This window comes from Alligator sinensis, unplaced genomic scaffold (genome assembly GCF_000455745.1).
Source record: "Alligator sinensis unplaced genomic scaffold, ASM45574v1 scaffold800_1, whole genome shotgun sequence".
Lineage (NCBI taxonomy): Eukaryota > Metazoa > Chordata > Crocodylia > Alligatoridae > Alligator > Alligator sinensis.
This window is the reverse complement of record NW_005842655.1, coordinates 335,191-351,597: the sequence shown is the minus strand read 5'-3', so window position 1 is coordinate 351,597 and position 16,407 is coordinate 335,191.

Here is a 16,407-nt window from a genome sequence, read left to right as displayed (position 1 = left end):
GGGGCCGCGCGCGCCTGCGCCGCTTGCACAGCACCACGTGACCGCGGCGCGCCTGCGGGGGGGGGCCTAGGGGCAGCCACGTGACCGGATCGGAGTGACGTCAGAGCCTCCTCCCGCCTTCCTGCCACTCACGTGGTGCCCTCGAGCTGTCAGTGCGGGGCTGCCTCTGTTTCCCTGCGCCGGGGCTGAAACGCGCCCTGGTTTTGAAGAAAATAAACACACACACACGTACACACACACATATATATATATATATATATGTGTGTGTGTGTGTATAAACTACATACGTATACATGAAGAAACTACATATATATTATATTGTCCCAGGGAAATAAAAATGGAGGTGCCAGAACAGCCTACCGCGGGGGGACCGAGGCAGGGGCGACCTGCCCAAGAAAAGAAAAAAAGAGCCATGAAAAGGAGACCAACTTACCTCCCGCAGGGAAGAGCGAGCCGCGCCAAGAAGGGCTGCTGGTGCAGTTTATTCGCGGCTTTTATTGCCGGCCGGCAGCGGCACCGGCAGATGACATCATCAAAAACTGCTGCCCGGCGGGTTCAAAAGCCGGTGGCGGACAAATGGCGAAAAGAATGGCAGGGATGCTGGAAGGCGAAGTTGCTCCCCGGCTGATGTCCCAGGAAGGTCGGCAGCCCTGGTAGGGGCGAGACAGGGATCCCCTAAAAGGGGCTCTCCCCACATTAGAGGACCAGCACCCTGATTGGCGGGACAGCCGAGGTAAAAGAGGGAGGACATTGAGGGATCAGAGAAGACCAAAGACATCGGGCCCGTGAGTGGGGTGGCCACCGGGAGTTGCGACTAAAGAAAGACCCTCCACAGGTCTAGGGTCACAGAGAAAGAGTGAGGCAGGACTGGGGAGGAGCCTCGGAGGAAGGCCAGGCGCAAAGGCAGAGACAATTGTACGCCTCACAGTGGTCAGGAATTGGCGAGTCGGGGAGCAGGCCAAAGATCCACCATCCAGTGGCCCTGAGGGTTGGCGCTTGGCTGGGGTGTAGGGCAGGTGGAGCCCCAAGAACATTTCTGACAGGTAGTACCAGGAGCAGTGAGAAACCCCGGGAGGGAACCTCACCACTGAAGAAGAGAAGACCAAGTCATGGCAGGCGAGTGTCAGGGCTCTCCTTAGGGTGGAACGTGACCTAACACCTAAGTTCCGGGGGCACACCCCTCGGATGGGGTCGGGTGAACGCTTGAAGGCTGCCCGAGATCGTCTATACAAAGTCTGACAGGGGCATATATCTATCTATCTATCTATATATATATGAAGAAACTACATATATACATATACACACACACGAAGAAACTACATATACATATATATACATGTATACATGAAGAAACTACATACATGTAATGTGGCGGTGAGAAGCCCCCACAGGTGCCGAGGATGCCGGGGGCAAACCCGGGCATCCCCAGGGGGAGTGAGCAAGCAGGGCATCCCCAGGCGGAGCGGAGCAGGAGCCGCACGAGCCAGTGTTGTGCCAGCTCTTCAAGCGGCTACTTCCCAGGCGGGTTGGCAGCCAGCTGATTGTGGCAGCTGATGCCGCTGTCTCGGGGAATTTAAAAACCCTGCCAGAAGCCGGCAGAGGAGTGGAGGAAGCCAGCTGGGAGCACGCTGGGGAGGCGGTGGCTCCAGAGGCTGGTTGTGGCTGCCCAGAAGACACTGCCCCGCAAGAAAGGAGGAGGAGTAGTGTCGGGCATTAGACTGGGGACAGACAATCCCCAGCCCCTCAATTTTGAAACTTTACAGAGGCGTCTCTCTTGGGGGGGGAGGACACCAGACACCTGGGGCTCAGCACCTTGGGATCAGGGACTGAGGCTCCAGAGGTATCAACATCCAGGCGATGGGCAGGGTTGCCGAAGCTGATGCCAGACCCCATAGTAAAGGGGCTTACAGTGATCGTCAGAGCTACAAGTGGAATACTGGAGCGGTTGGCGAGTGGATGGGGGGTAGGGAAGGTGGAGCCCTGAGGGCACTTGTGACCCCATCTTCGGGTCTATAGGGGAAGAGAACGCCACTGTCCCCCCTCCTTCTCTTCAGATACCAACAAGTCGTGGCAGGAGAGTTAAGGGACCCCGACCTAGGGGGTGGTGCTGTACTCACAGTGCCCACTAGAGGCGTGACAATACACACACACACACACACACACACACACACGTGTATATATATAAAAATATATATGCGCAAATATACAGATGAAGAAACTACATATATATATAAAAAACAAGCAGCTAATTATATATATACATATACATATATATATATACACATACACATATACACACACACACACACACACACACACACACAGAGTAAAAGCTCGGTTATCCAGCATCCATGGGAAATGCCAGGTAATGAAACATGCTGGTTATATGAGAGTTATATTTACCTCCAGCCCGGTGGGTTGGAGGCGTCTGCCTGTTTGGGCTGCTGCCCCTCCCGCCATGTCCGGTGCATCAGGGCTTTCACTCGCCGACTTCAGTGTGCCAGGGGACAGGGAGGGAGGCCCCACACAGGCTGCTTTGCCCCAGGGTGTGGTCCACGAGGAAGAAGTGGGACTCAGTTCGCAGCAGTGAAACTGGAAGTGCCACAGTGGGACTTCCGGTTTCGCTTTTGCCATGTTGATCGGTAGGTGGTATGTAAGGTATCAAAGGTTGAGAACCACTGCCGTAAACAACAGATCTATGAGAAGCACATGGCAAGACGCCGTATAGCTATTGACATTTTTCCAGATACGCGAAGGAAGATTTGTATTGCCGTCTATGACAGATGCTGCTTAATAGAGTATTCTGGATGGTAAAGTGCTGTATAACACAGCTTTTACTGTATGTGTGTGTGTGTGTGTATATATAGCCTGAACCGCCAGATGGGTTTTTTTCCACGACGGAGTAGAGTTAGGCACAGAAGCGTACTGGTTTTATAACGAAAGCTTTACTTACACTACCGATGGTCCCAGCGCAGGAAGGAAACTTGCTTGAGTTACAGTTGCACACAAACAAACACAAGTGAGATCTCTTCCGAACCGCACCAAACTGAGATGAGTCGTCGAAGCACGACTCCACGAACGCTTCACTCGGGGAATACGTCAAATTTACACTATGACGGGGAGTGGCAAGAAGCTGATCAGGCCTCTATGTCCTCCTCCAAGACACACACGCGGAGTTCGCTAGGCTCCACAGCGCGCTCAGAGTTCTCCACGAGATGGTTGCAGAGTCCTCCAACTTGGGCAGAAACTGCTCTAAACTTTTATACGGCTAGCAAGCCAATTGCCAGCCACCACGTAGGAATAATTTAGAATTGACCGATAGTGGGACACTAATTTGCATACGAATGGCGGGAACTCTTTTGCACCGGGGATTTCTCTCTGCAGCTGAGAAATCCACCGTGCAAAGAAAGCTCCATGTGGCGGGAAAAATTCCAATGTGCCGAGGCACTAAAAATCATTGGGTTATGACAAGAACAATGCCAAAAATCATGGGAGTTGGCAACACTACTTCCCCCAGCTCTCCCTACACCCGTCTCAACTGGGGTGCCATGGTGTGACAATGTTAGCGCCATGAGGCGTGCAGATGCTGTTCACAACACAGGTTTCAAATAGCAAACCACTGCTGTTAAAAGCATTTCCACTTGTGGTGGGCTTTGCAACAAAACAGTTGGTCTAGTATTTTTTTCTGCCATCAAAAGGGGAAAACTAAAAGATGCCATTTTTTGAAGGGGCCCTTGAGCCTAAGAAGCTTGGGCCTAGATCGTTGCCTTTCTGGTCAATCAGCTCCCACTGCAGTGTGGCTATTACAAAACTTTTGGCCACCTAAAACTGGGCAGGTGACAGCCCACATTTTTTCCCTACTGATAATTCCACCTCTTTCTCCTGTGCTAACCCCCAAGCTCTCCCCCTCCTGATGCTCCTTACCTGTTACAGCATACTTCTCCAAATCCTTTCCCTTTTATTAACACTGGTGCTTTGTACAGTAGGCAACTGTCGATCCTCTGGATCATTGTGCACACGTAAGAGGTCTAGTCAGGTGCCTGATGAATCTGTTTGTGGCTGATGAGTCCAATTCGAGAGTAACACAGCTTGTTACAAGTTTCACAGATCTGTATGTTGTCTGAATTGGAGTCCAAGTTTACAGCACGCTGCTTTCTTGTTTCTCACTTTGCTTCCATCCTCTGGATCAAAGTATTTCACGCTGAGCTACACCCAGTGCCAGATGTTTCTTGCAGATTGGACAGGATTCTTCATGCTCCTCCCAGCTTTCTATGCTGATATTGAATGACTTCATATAATTTTTGCTGCCATAGGGTGCGTCCACAGATGCAAGCACGTGTGCTTGCAGCAGCTCAAATAGAAGCAGTGCAAATTTGAGCCGGGGCTTTTTGCCTCAGCGCATATGCTTGGACATGCACTTTGTTGTGGAGCAAATTGTGCCACTTGGGACAAAATAACCCTGCCTGGCTCCTCCCGGATCTGCAGCCTGGGGGAGCTAGAGCCTGGGGCCAGAACCTGTGCTGTCCCCAGCAGTATAAAAAGCTGCCCTGTCCTGGCCCCATCCATACAAAAAGCTGCCTGGGTAAGCAGCTCAGGGCTACTCGCTCTCAGGAGCTTCTGGGGCCCGGCCACTTGGCACCTGGGGACACTACCCCTTGTGCCAGCTGGACTGCTGCAGCAGCATCCTAAATCCATTTTTAAAAATACCCCCAAATCCATGTTTTTGCACAGTTAAAACAAAAAAGCACTCTAAACACACACACACACACACACACACACACACACACACACACACACACACACACACACACACACACACACACACACATCTAGAGAGAGAGACAGCAATCAGCTGGGCAATGCTTTACTGGTATATTTACAATGTTAAAGCAGTGTGGAAGCCTACCAGTGTCTCTATCATCATGATAAAATAAATTCTAAATACCTATATGTGTTGATGTGCACTTTTGGTTTTCTTTACACATGACGGATGTGTGATGTGGGGATGTGGTATTTGCAGGAAGGGGTGTGGGGGGAAGGGGTGTGTGTGTGTGTGTGTGTGTGTGTGTAGAGAGTGGGGGAGAGAAGTATGTGACATGGTGCACCAGATCTGTCAAGGGGGAGTTAAATCCTTGCTAAGTGCTTCTGCTTCCCATGCCTGAGCAAATGACAACCCAGTTGGGATAATTAGGGCCTCAGATTGATGGCAAATGGGTTCATAGCTGTGCTCAGAATAGAGCCCTGGACGGCCCCAGCCCCCCTGCCCAGGGTCCCAGCTCCCTCTGGAGGGCCCCAGCCCCCTCACCCAGGGTCCCAGCTCCCTGACACCAGAGCATCTCTTTTAGAGGACTGATTCCCTGGCACAGTCTGGGACCGTGCCTTGCTCCACTCTTCTGCGGAGTGTTTTATTTAGACCCCTGGATATTTTCTTCTGGGAGGTGCTGAGAGCACCAAGCTGGTAAGTCTGTAGAAGGGAAGGGGCAGGGGAAGAGGGAAGGGGTGAGATGGGGGGCAGATCGAGGCCCCCCATGATGAGGAAGGGAGTGGGGCAGGGGCAGGGGATAGAGTGAATGGGGCCCTGAGGCCAGGGCAAGTCATGTTACAGAGCCATGGGCACTGGTCTGTGTGTGTGTGTGTGTGTGTGTGTCCCTCCCCCCCAACACTTACCTGCTGGGGTGTGTGTGTGTGTGTGTGTGTGTGTGTGTGTGTCCCTCACTCCCAAGCCACAGCCCCCCCAGCCCTGCTGCTTCCCCTCACTCCTGACCCACAGTACCCCACATCCTGCAAGGGTCTGCGGGGAACCCCCCCTCCCTGGGCTCTAAACCCTACACACATATGCACTTGCAGCCCCTCACACCTTCACAAATACCTCCCCCCACCCACACACAAACACACTTAAAAAATAGCATCTCATGATTTACATTCCAAATCTCTTGATTTTTAAGAGTTTGTCTTGTGATTTTTTTACATGGTGGGGTTGGCAATGCTGGTGGTCTCAGATCTGTTTTGCTACTGAACTCAGATGACCAAGGTTCAGAGAGTGAGGGTGACTCAGCACAACGTTTCCTTCTTGTAATCCAAATGAAGTGCAAGCGCATGGCATTTCGCTCGTCTTAGATTTCTGTCTGTCAGCCTTCTAAAGTCCCCTGGTGACAGGCAAGTGGCAAAGAGCACTACAGATGTACTGGGAACTGTAGTGCCAAACATGCACACAGATCACTCAGGGTTGCTCTTCATCAGACCAAAACAGAAATAGAATCCAGCAGCCCCTGGAGTAACTTGGAACAGCGGTTCTCACCCTTTTTTGTACCAGGACTCATTGTAAACATCCATGGCCTGCCCCAACCCAGTGCCCCGCACTCTTGACCCGCTGCCCCCAGGCCACAGCCCCCCAGTGCGAGGGGTTGGGGGTAGTGGAGACCAAGCACCCCTTGCAGGCAGGAGCTCTGTCAGCCTGCAAGGGAAAAGCCACGGTTTCCCACATTTTTCTTCTTTAAAGGAGAGTGCATTTTTAAAGTTTGTTGATCCATTTTTAAAGCTTGTTTGCAACCCTTTCATATATTCTTGCAACCTACTTTTGGGTCTCAATCCACGGGTTGAGAAATGCTGACTTAGAAGCCCTTTTATAAGATTGCATTGCTCTCTTCTATGGCTTAAAGAAAGCCTTGGAAAACATGGTCTACAAATTATCTGCTTGCCACATACCCATTCTGGTCAGCCTGCTACAACTGACAATTTTCCTATTATAGCAGTCAGAACAATAAGAAACTTCAATTTTCTTCTGTGAACATGGCAACTTGGAACATACCAACATGTTTGGACCATGATATGTCTGATTGACCAAAATGAAGACCAGTGCCAACAGAGAAATGATTAGCCAGATACGGAATCCACATTGCAGTATTAAATTAAACTTTCCTTTCAAACAATACCTGGGAACGGTAACCCCTTCTTTTGGAATGGTTGCTCCACAGGAGATCATTGAAAGTAGGGAGTTGATTTTATTATTGGATTGCTGGTGATAACTTAGATCGCTTGTCTAAAGGACATAAATGACTGTGCCCTGCCACCAGCATCAGTGCCTATGCACCAACCACAACAAATCCATTTGAGGTAAAGGTGCTACACAAACTTAGAATATACCATTTTTCAGATACAAAAGAAGGGCATATTTATTACCCTGGGTAATTTCAATGCCCATGTTGAGTCAGAGCATTAAATGTGGCAGAACATTATTGGCAAACATGGCATAAAAAAATGCAACAGCAGTGGTTTATTGCTCCTAGTGTGCTGAACATGACCACATCATAATAAATACTGTCTTTCATCTCCCAAAAACTTCTTGGATGTGGCCCCATTTCAAACAGTGGCTTTTGATTGATTACATCAGGGTGCCAAATATGCAGCCCACAGGCTGGATCCTCCAGCAGCGGCAGCGGTGAGAGCTAAGGCACTGGAGCCCCAGTAGCACTGCAGGCAGAAACCCCAGTACCACAGACACAGCCTCAATTTTTGCTTTGCTGTAAGGGCTTCCCACAGTGGCAGCCAACACTGCAGCAAGAGCCGGGGTGCTGGAGCTCCAGCAGCAGCATGGGCAGAAGCCCCCACCATTGTCAGAGCCCTCGTGTCCCTGAAAAGCAGGGAATGCAGCACTCCAAATGAACTGAATTTGACACCCTTGAATTATATCAGTCAAAGAGGCATTATTGATATCAGGATTAACTATGAGTGGAGTTGAGGGATGCAAAAGCCATCATCTCACCTACATAAAGTCTCTACTATTCATTCTATCCAGGAAGAGCACACACCAACTGCAGACCCTTCCTGAGCCTGACGAAAGGTTTTTAAACCCAAAAGCTTGCTAAGAAAACTTTTTTCCAACTATTTAAGTTGGTCTAACATGAGATATCAGGTTTACCCAAAGAACCTTGTTTCCCCATGTCCTTAGACCAACATGGCTACAACCCCGCTACATATATGTCCTTAGACCAACATGGCTACACCCCCCCTACACAAAGATCAGCATCCGTGACAAAACACCTGGTCATTAGCCACACCCTTCTTCACCCCTCATCTTGAAGCTGATCAGTGCATCTTGAATTCAGTATTCATTAGATAAAGTGAAAAAACAGAAGAAGGAAGTTCCCATCCCTTTGTCAGAAACAGACCCGATTAGAAGCTAGGATCCCATTCCTTCCAGGGCAGCATCCATTTTACTGAGTTACACACCCTCTGGTTTGTACTCTTCCCCCTGGCTCCACATACCACCCTCTTTTGGCTGCGCCAGGGGGTAGCTTCAAGAGGAGGGTTAGAGCGGGATCTGAACAATGCCTGGTTCATGACTGGAAGTTAGAACAGTTTGCTGGCAGAGGCTCCTTTACACATGCTCTCATATGTTCTAATTACAACGTGTTGGAGCAGACTCAATTAATCATCAAAGAGCTTTAGTTAAAGCACCCCCACGGCCATTTTGAACTATGGATTACTGAATACACATGATGCTGTGGCATTTCAATTAGAGTGACTGTTGGGAGCAGCTCTAATTAAAATGCTCTCCCTCCCCAACTCCGGAGCACGTGTACAGACACCCCCTATAAGATGTAGATTTACCTGTCTGTGGGGAGGAGGGGACTATAATGTGGTTAACCTGCTCTCTGGGCAAGTGCCCTAGCTACTAGGCTTATAGGTGGGAGGACTGCCCACTTACTCCTTTTTTTTTTTCCCTTCACTTCTAGCAGGTATACATGCAAGACAACTCAATTTCCATCTGTGGCAAAGTAGAATCCCAACCTGTGTATAAGTACCAAAAACTGCAGATGTGCCCCTATGTACATCCCACTTACACGCATAAAGTGAAGTAGGATTAGTTATCTCTGTTCAATAGTGATGACTGAAGCACAAGCTAAGCTGGGCCTACTCACAAAAGTTAAAATATAAAATATTGATGACAATTGCATAGTGCAACAGGATACAAGTCTGCAGCTGGACCTTCTGAAAAGAAATAATGAGGCATCACTTCCAGATTATCTTACTATACCTATGATGATTTTAAGCAGGCTCCTATATGTCTGGTATGTGACTGTGTAAAATGTCCATCCTTGATTAATTATTTTAGTAAATATTTCTTTGCAGTTAACTCATGTTTGTGTGCAGGAAGATAAATTCTCCATCTGGGGTTTCGATAAGTGTCTCCTCCTGATTTACTTTTGTTTTGCCTCAGTGATTCCCTTGATCTTCCAAGGACAACTCTTCAGAAACTTTGTTTTTCCTGGTTGTTAATCAATTTCTTGATATGTTCCAATTCAGTAGAAACTGATAACCTCCTGTTACTGAGGAAGGTAATTCAATCAAAATTGGGACTTTCTGATAACCAATAATGAACACTTTAATTAACAGGATCTTCCTGTTAGTTATTGCTCGGGTTTCTCCCTTGATTTACACAACTACAGGAATGCTTTGAAGATGCTGAGCTGAAGGCTATCAAAGAGGAACAAAGCAGCTAACAGGGTGCACTGCAAGAATGAAAAATTACTCAACACAAGAACTGCTACTGCGCCCAGCTGATGTGGTAGTGAACAGATCCACGCCTCTCTGCCTGTATTGGTGAGATACTATCACTTTTGCAGCTAAATATGCTGGACTTAGCTTTGCTTTTGGCTCATTTAACAGTGAATAGTTGTAACAAATAAAGCCTTTCTGTCATTTATCGAGCGAGTTGTCATGTCAATCCTTTATACACTAGTCCCGAATCCCATTTCATAACTTAACAAATAGTCTGGAGATATCGAGTCTGGTTCAGTACGAACACTGAGTATACAGAGAGATTAGTTAATAAAAATCATTGTCTATCTTTATCTTGGATGATGGAAAAAAAATCAGCATCCAAGACGACAGTTTTTTACAATGCGGGCAGTATGCTTCAGTCTGAATTGAGAGCTGTGTGTGATATCTTATGAAGCAACAAAACATATGAGCTACAGTCACACTTTGATTGAAAAGACATTAAGAAGTTTTATGACAGGGGCGGGCAATTATTTCAGCTTTGGTGACCTGTCGAGGTGTAGCCCTGCCCATTGACAGGTGCCCCACCCCCTGGTCACCATCTTGGGACTGGAAGTCCCATCTCTAACCCCTGACCTTTGCCACTGGAAGTACTCCTTTTGGGTGTTGGAGGAGCCTGCTATCTTAAAAATGAAAAAAAAAATTCCAAATCTTATACTAAAAAATAAAATATCTACTACAAAACTTACTTTAATTTTATTTTAAAATAGGTTTGTCTTGATTTATGTTTGTGTGTGCTTGCATAGTATATCTAGAGGGAATTGCATAATAGCTCAAAATATAGTCCTACTCTTGTATATTGTGTATGGGTGATAAGGGGGTATATGTGGGGGGATGTGGTTGGGGAGTGTGTGTGTGTGTGTGTGTGTGTGAGGGCTGCATGAAACAGCACCGTTTCATTTTGACTTGTTTCACTGTTTCAAAGTTACAGTGTTTTGTTTCATCATTTTGTAGCTCTGTTCCGTTTCGTTTAGTCAAAACTGTGTCGCTGTTTCGACACTGTTTCAATGTTTTGCCCATAGGCCATAATGGGGAATCATGAAAATGCCTATAACTTTGTCATTACTTGCTTGATTGGAATGAAAATTGAAGGGATGGTAGCCACTTCGAAAGGCATGAAGCCTGCCAAAGTTTCAAGGAGATAGGTGCAGGGGTTTCTGGGAAACTGCACCTCAAACCGCTGACAAGCAAAACTTGTATCACTTGCCGGCAGCCGGTTGCCACCCCGTGCACAGATCTGGGGGCCCATACCCCCCGGGAGGACTGTGGGGCTGTGCTGGACTCTTCCCAGGGGGCGCGGGCCCTGGATCTGTGTGCGGGATGACGGCAGGCTGCCACTGCGGGCTGGGACTGGCGCTGGGTGCAGCTTGTGCTGAGGGCTGGGAAGCCTAGTGCTGCCACTGGTCCCAGCTGGCAGTGGCAGCATGCTGTCATCCAATGCACAGATCTGGGGGCTGTCATAACCCAAGGGTATGATTTTGTGTGTGCTTTGGCACTGCAGAATTATTTCCCGCCACTAGGAGCTTTCTTTGCACGGTGCAATTCTCAGTTGCATGGAGAAACCCCGGTGCAAAGGAGTTCCCGCCACCTGCATGCAAATTTGTGTCCCACTATTGGCTGTTTCTAAATTATTCCCACGTGGCAGCTAGCGATTGGCTTGCTAGCCGTATAAGAGGCTTGAGGGGTTTCCGCCCAAGGTGGAGAACTCCGAGGAGAACCCTGCAAGGGAGGACTCCGCAACCATCTTGTGGAGAACTCTAAGTGCACTGTGGAGCTTAACAAACCCCACGTGTGCCTTAGAGGAGGATATAGGGGCCTGATCAACCTCTAGCCTCTCCCCGTCGCCGCCTAATCCCTCGACGTACCCTTCCCTGCGTGCTTTCGTGGAGAGTCACCTTTTAGACTCTCATCGTGGTATCCAGAGCTCTTCGGGCGAGTTTTTGTAACTGCAACTTAAGTGAAGTTTTCTCCTGCCTGCACCGCGACCATCTACGGTGTAAGTAAAATAATCTTTAATCAACCGCTACGCGTCCGTGCCTAATTCTAGTCCGCCGGCCTGCATTCCCCGACCCACGTGCCAGGGCTGCTGGCCACAGCCCGCCACGCACCCCCGAACGCCTCGGACCGCTCCCGGCCCGCACAGGGGCCTGCACTGCAGCAAGCCCAGCTTCAAAACTTGAAAAGTTTTGAAACATTTCGAGTGCCCTCTTTTCATTTCAAAGATGTTTTGAAGTCTTTTGTTTCATTTCGATTTCACTGTTTCGAGCTCAAAACACCTTCAAAATGAAACACCCATTGAAATTTTGCACAGCCTTAGTGTAGGGTTATGGTGGGTAGGGTGGGAGAGAGAGAGAGATAGGGGGCCAAGCTGCCAGCTCCGTTGCATGCTCTTAAGGACTGCCTGCAAGCTTCATGCGATGCAGCCAGGCAGACCCCGTGACCAGGCTCCCCAGTGGTGGGTATGGGGTGGATGGGCCTGGGGCTAGACAGGACCAATTGCCCCCCACTTGCTATAAAGGGCCAGGTCAGCATTCCCCACCCCTACCATGCCAGGCTGGGTCAGCATGCCCCCCTCAGACATAGGCAATGCATGACAGGGACCGAGGGGCATGTGCCCCTGCAGATTTCTGTGCTGACAGTGGGGTGTGGGGTACAGAACTGCAGCCCAGCTGAGGCCAGCGCCTGGCAGCAGTGGGAGCAGCTGTGGTGGTGCGGAGTTGTGCCCCCCGCCCCACTGCAAAAACTTCCACATCATCTATGCCCCTGGTCCGCAACAGCTCACCAAAATTCCTTAAGTGGTCCTCCAGCCCAAATAATTTCCTGCCCCTGGTCTAGGATGGCACAAGTAGCTTGAGAGCCAGTCCACAGAGCATAGCAGAACAAAAGCCTAGACAGCCTTCTCTGTCACTGCATGTACCGTCACATGTCCATCTATTGCTGTATTGTTGAAGAAGCGGTCTTCTACTATGAAGGACGATGATGGTAAATTCATGCCTAGCTCCATGTGGTGGCCACAAAGCCTCTCCCTCTTGGTTAATCCACATCTTGGTATGCGCTCACCCTCCTTGTCCAACATGCCTGACACTGTGCAATCCCTAAAACTTTCCCCTGGTGGTTACTCGGTACCTGTCACTATGTGACCATAAGCCACTGTATCAAAAGCTTTGCTTAGATCTAGATGAGTTAAGTCCACTCCATTACCTTTTTCCGAGAAATATCTATTGTCATAATAGAAGGATATTACATTTGTCTGATGCAATTATCCTCTGGTAAAACTCATGTTGTGTTTTGACCCATTTTCCATTTCTTTCATATCATGATCTATTCTTTTCTTCGGCCTTTGCTCTTCAACCCGCTGTTCAAGTCAAGCTACTAGAACTGTAATTCCTTGGATCATTCTTTCACCTTTTTAAAAACACAGACATCACATTTGTTGGTTTTCAGTCGTAGGCGACTATCACCAAGATTCAGAGAAGATCTACGCCAGAGAAATTGCTATTTTGTGCCTGCTCCTTCAACCATCTAGAATGGAAATCATTCCAGGTTTCAAGATAACAAGTAGTCTAAGCTTTTTTGCTTCTACCCCAGATCCCAGATATGGCAATATCTCTATTCATTCCTCATTGCTATGTGGAACACCACCAATGAACTCCATTACTTTGTCATCTTGACTGAAGACCGAGACAAAGTATTTATTCAGTTCTTGGACCATGCCCCACGTTGTCATTGATCCTCTCCACATCTTCAGCATATAGTGGCCCCATTTCTTTTCCTCCTGATATTCTTATTTATGTAAGCAAAAAAAATGCTATTAGTTTTAATATTCTTCACCAAGTTTAATCCACTAAGCCGCCTTTGGCTCTTCTTAGAATCATAGAAAATTAGAGTTGGAAGAGACTTCAGGAGGTCATCTAGTCCAACACCCTGCTTAGAGCAGGGCCATCCCCAACAAAATCATCCTAGCCAAGGCTTTGTCAAGCCAGGTCTTAAACTTCCAAGGATGGAGATTCCACAACCTCTCTGGGTAACCTGTTCCAGTGCTTTACTACCCGCCTACTGAGAAAGTTTTTCCTAATAGCTAACTTAAATTTTCCTTGCTGCAACTTGAGTCCATTGTTCTGTCACCTGCTACCACTGAGAAGAGTCCAGCACCAGCCTCTTTGGAAACCCCCTGCAGGGAGTTGAAGGCTGCTATTAAATCCCCTCTCAGTCTTCTCTTCTCTAGACTAAGCCCAGTTCCCTCAGCCTCTCCTCATCAGTTGTGTGCCCCAACCCCCTAACCATTTTCGTTGCCTTCTGCTGGACTCTCTCCAATGTGCCCATATCCTTTCTGTAGCAGGGGCATGAACGGCCCGTGCCCCCGACAGCTGGGGGGACACGGCAGCGGCAGGAGCGTGGTGGCAGTAAGTGGGGGAGCGGTAAGTGCCACCCACAACTGCCGCCAGTAGCATCGGTGACGGCCAGCAGGGATTGCTGACCACCTGCGGTGATGTCAGAGGTGGGGTGGCGAGCAGCGACCACCTGCAGGCATCAGTGACAGTGTCAGCAGCACCTTTTTGTAGAGGGTGCACCACCATGCTCAGGGGGTGCAAGTACACTTGTGTACACCCCCTACGCATCGCCCCTGAGTGGGGGCCCAAAACTGAACACAGTACTCCAGACAAGGCTGTCCCTAGTGGGGGGTGAACTGGGGCGACCACCCTGGGTCCCATGCTTTGGGGGGCACTGCAGAGCAGGACGGAGCAGCAGTGGTGTGGAGCCAGGTGGAACAGCTGCTCCACATCCAGCCACTCGCTAGCCCCCCCACCATCAGCGATGGCAGCTTCTTCAGGTCCAGGGTTGTGGGATCAGAGCGGGGACAGGGCCCCTCATGGGTTGATTTACCCCGGGCCCTGCACCCTGCTCAGGTCAGCTCTGACTCCAGGTATGGCCTCACCAGTGCAAAATAGAGGGAAAGAATCATTTACCTCGATCTGCTGGCAGCGCTTCTAGTAATGCAGCCCAGTATGCTGTCAGTCGTCTTAGGAAAAAGGGCACACTGTTGGCTCATATTCAGCCTATTCTCCTCTGTAACCTCCAGGTCCTTTTCTACAGAGCTACTGCTTAGCCAGTTGATCCCTAGCTTGTACCAGTGCATGGGATTGTTCTGTTCTAAGTGGAGGACATTGCATTTGTGCTTATTGAACCTCATGAGATTTCTTTCGGTCCAATCCTCCAATTTGTTGAGGTCTCTGGATCCTACGCTACCCTCCAGCATATCTACTACTTCCCCCAGCTTGGTGTCACCTGCAAACTTGCTGAGGGTGTACTCCATCCCATTTTGCAGATCACTGGTGAAGATATTGAACAAAACCAGTCCCAGGACTGACCCCTGGGGCACTCCACTTGATACTGGCTGCCAACTAGACACCAAGCCATTGATCACTAACCTTTGAGTCCAACAATCCAGCCATGTTTCTATCAACCTTAGAGTCCATTCTTCTAACCTATGCTCTGTAGGTTGCATGTGAGAATGCTGTGGGAGACTGTATCAAAAGCCATGCTGATATCAAGATATATCATATCCACTGCTCTCCCCACATCCACAGAGATGTCATCTCACCATAGAAGGCAATCAGGTTGGCTGAGCATGAGTTGCCCTTGTTGAACCCATGCTGGCTATTCCTAATCACGTTCTCCTTCTCTAAAACGTTTAGAAACGGATTTCTTGAGGACCTACTTCATGGTTTTTCCAGGGACTGCTGTGAGGCTGACCAGTCTGTAGTTCCCTGGATCCTCCTTCTTCCCTTTCTTAAAGATAGGCACTATATTTGCCACTTTTCCAATCATTCAGAACCTCTCCTGATTGCCACAACTTTTAAAAAGTAATGGCCAGTGGCTCTGCAATCACAGTCAACTCTCGCAGCATCCTTAGGTGCATTCATCCAGCCCCACTGATTTGTACAAGTCCAGCTTTTCTAAATAGCCCTGTGACAGATGCATTGTCTCAAGGCCGGCCACAACGATGGCCCACTCACCTGTCTGGGAAGTCTGCCCACCTGTCTCAACTGCCACATCTTTAATGTAATGAATAAGTTGGTTCTAGGTGAGAGGCTGCCCTTTTAATGCCCTAATGCCTAGAGCATACTACACGGCTCCAACCTTCCCTTATCTGAGTCCCATGCCTCTCAGGTGTTACTCTATTATTATCAACTCGGGGTTTTTCCCCCTCTTGGTGCTGGACTCTGGCACCCATCTCTCTGCGCATCTCTGGTGTCTTTCTCTCCGACACCTGGCTCTCTGCACCTTTCTCCCTGATGCCCACCTCTCTGTGTGTGTCTCTCTCTGGTGCCCGGCCTTCTGCACCCCTCTCTATGTACCCCTCTAGCACTGGACTCTCTATGCACCCCATCACTGTGCCCCTCTGGCTCTGGGCTCTCTGGCCCCATTGCTATACCCCTCTGGTGCTGGGCTTTCTGCACCCTGTTGCTACACCCCTGTGGCACTGGGGTTACACAACAGTGTGCCCCAATGAGGCCTCTTCCTTCCCTACTAGCCTCATCCTGGTCCCCCAGTATAAACTATAACACAAATACAAGACCCTGGGCTACAACATAACAACATTAATGGAGACAGTGTTCTGTCTCTTTAAAAGGGTAAAACACGTCCTCCCTTAGGACCACGTCTCTTAGGCTTAGGTACCTTAGGCTCCTGGAGCCTCACTGTTCCTGTAGGCAGCAAAGCAGGCAGCACCTAGTTTCAGGTAGTTCGCTTGTGCAGAGGCTCCTTTCCTTGGCGGTTGCTAGAGAGAAAGCCCCTGCTAGCTCCTGCCCTGGGTTTATATATCCCCAGGGCCCTGCCCCATCC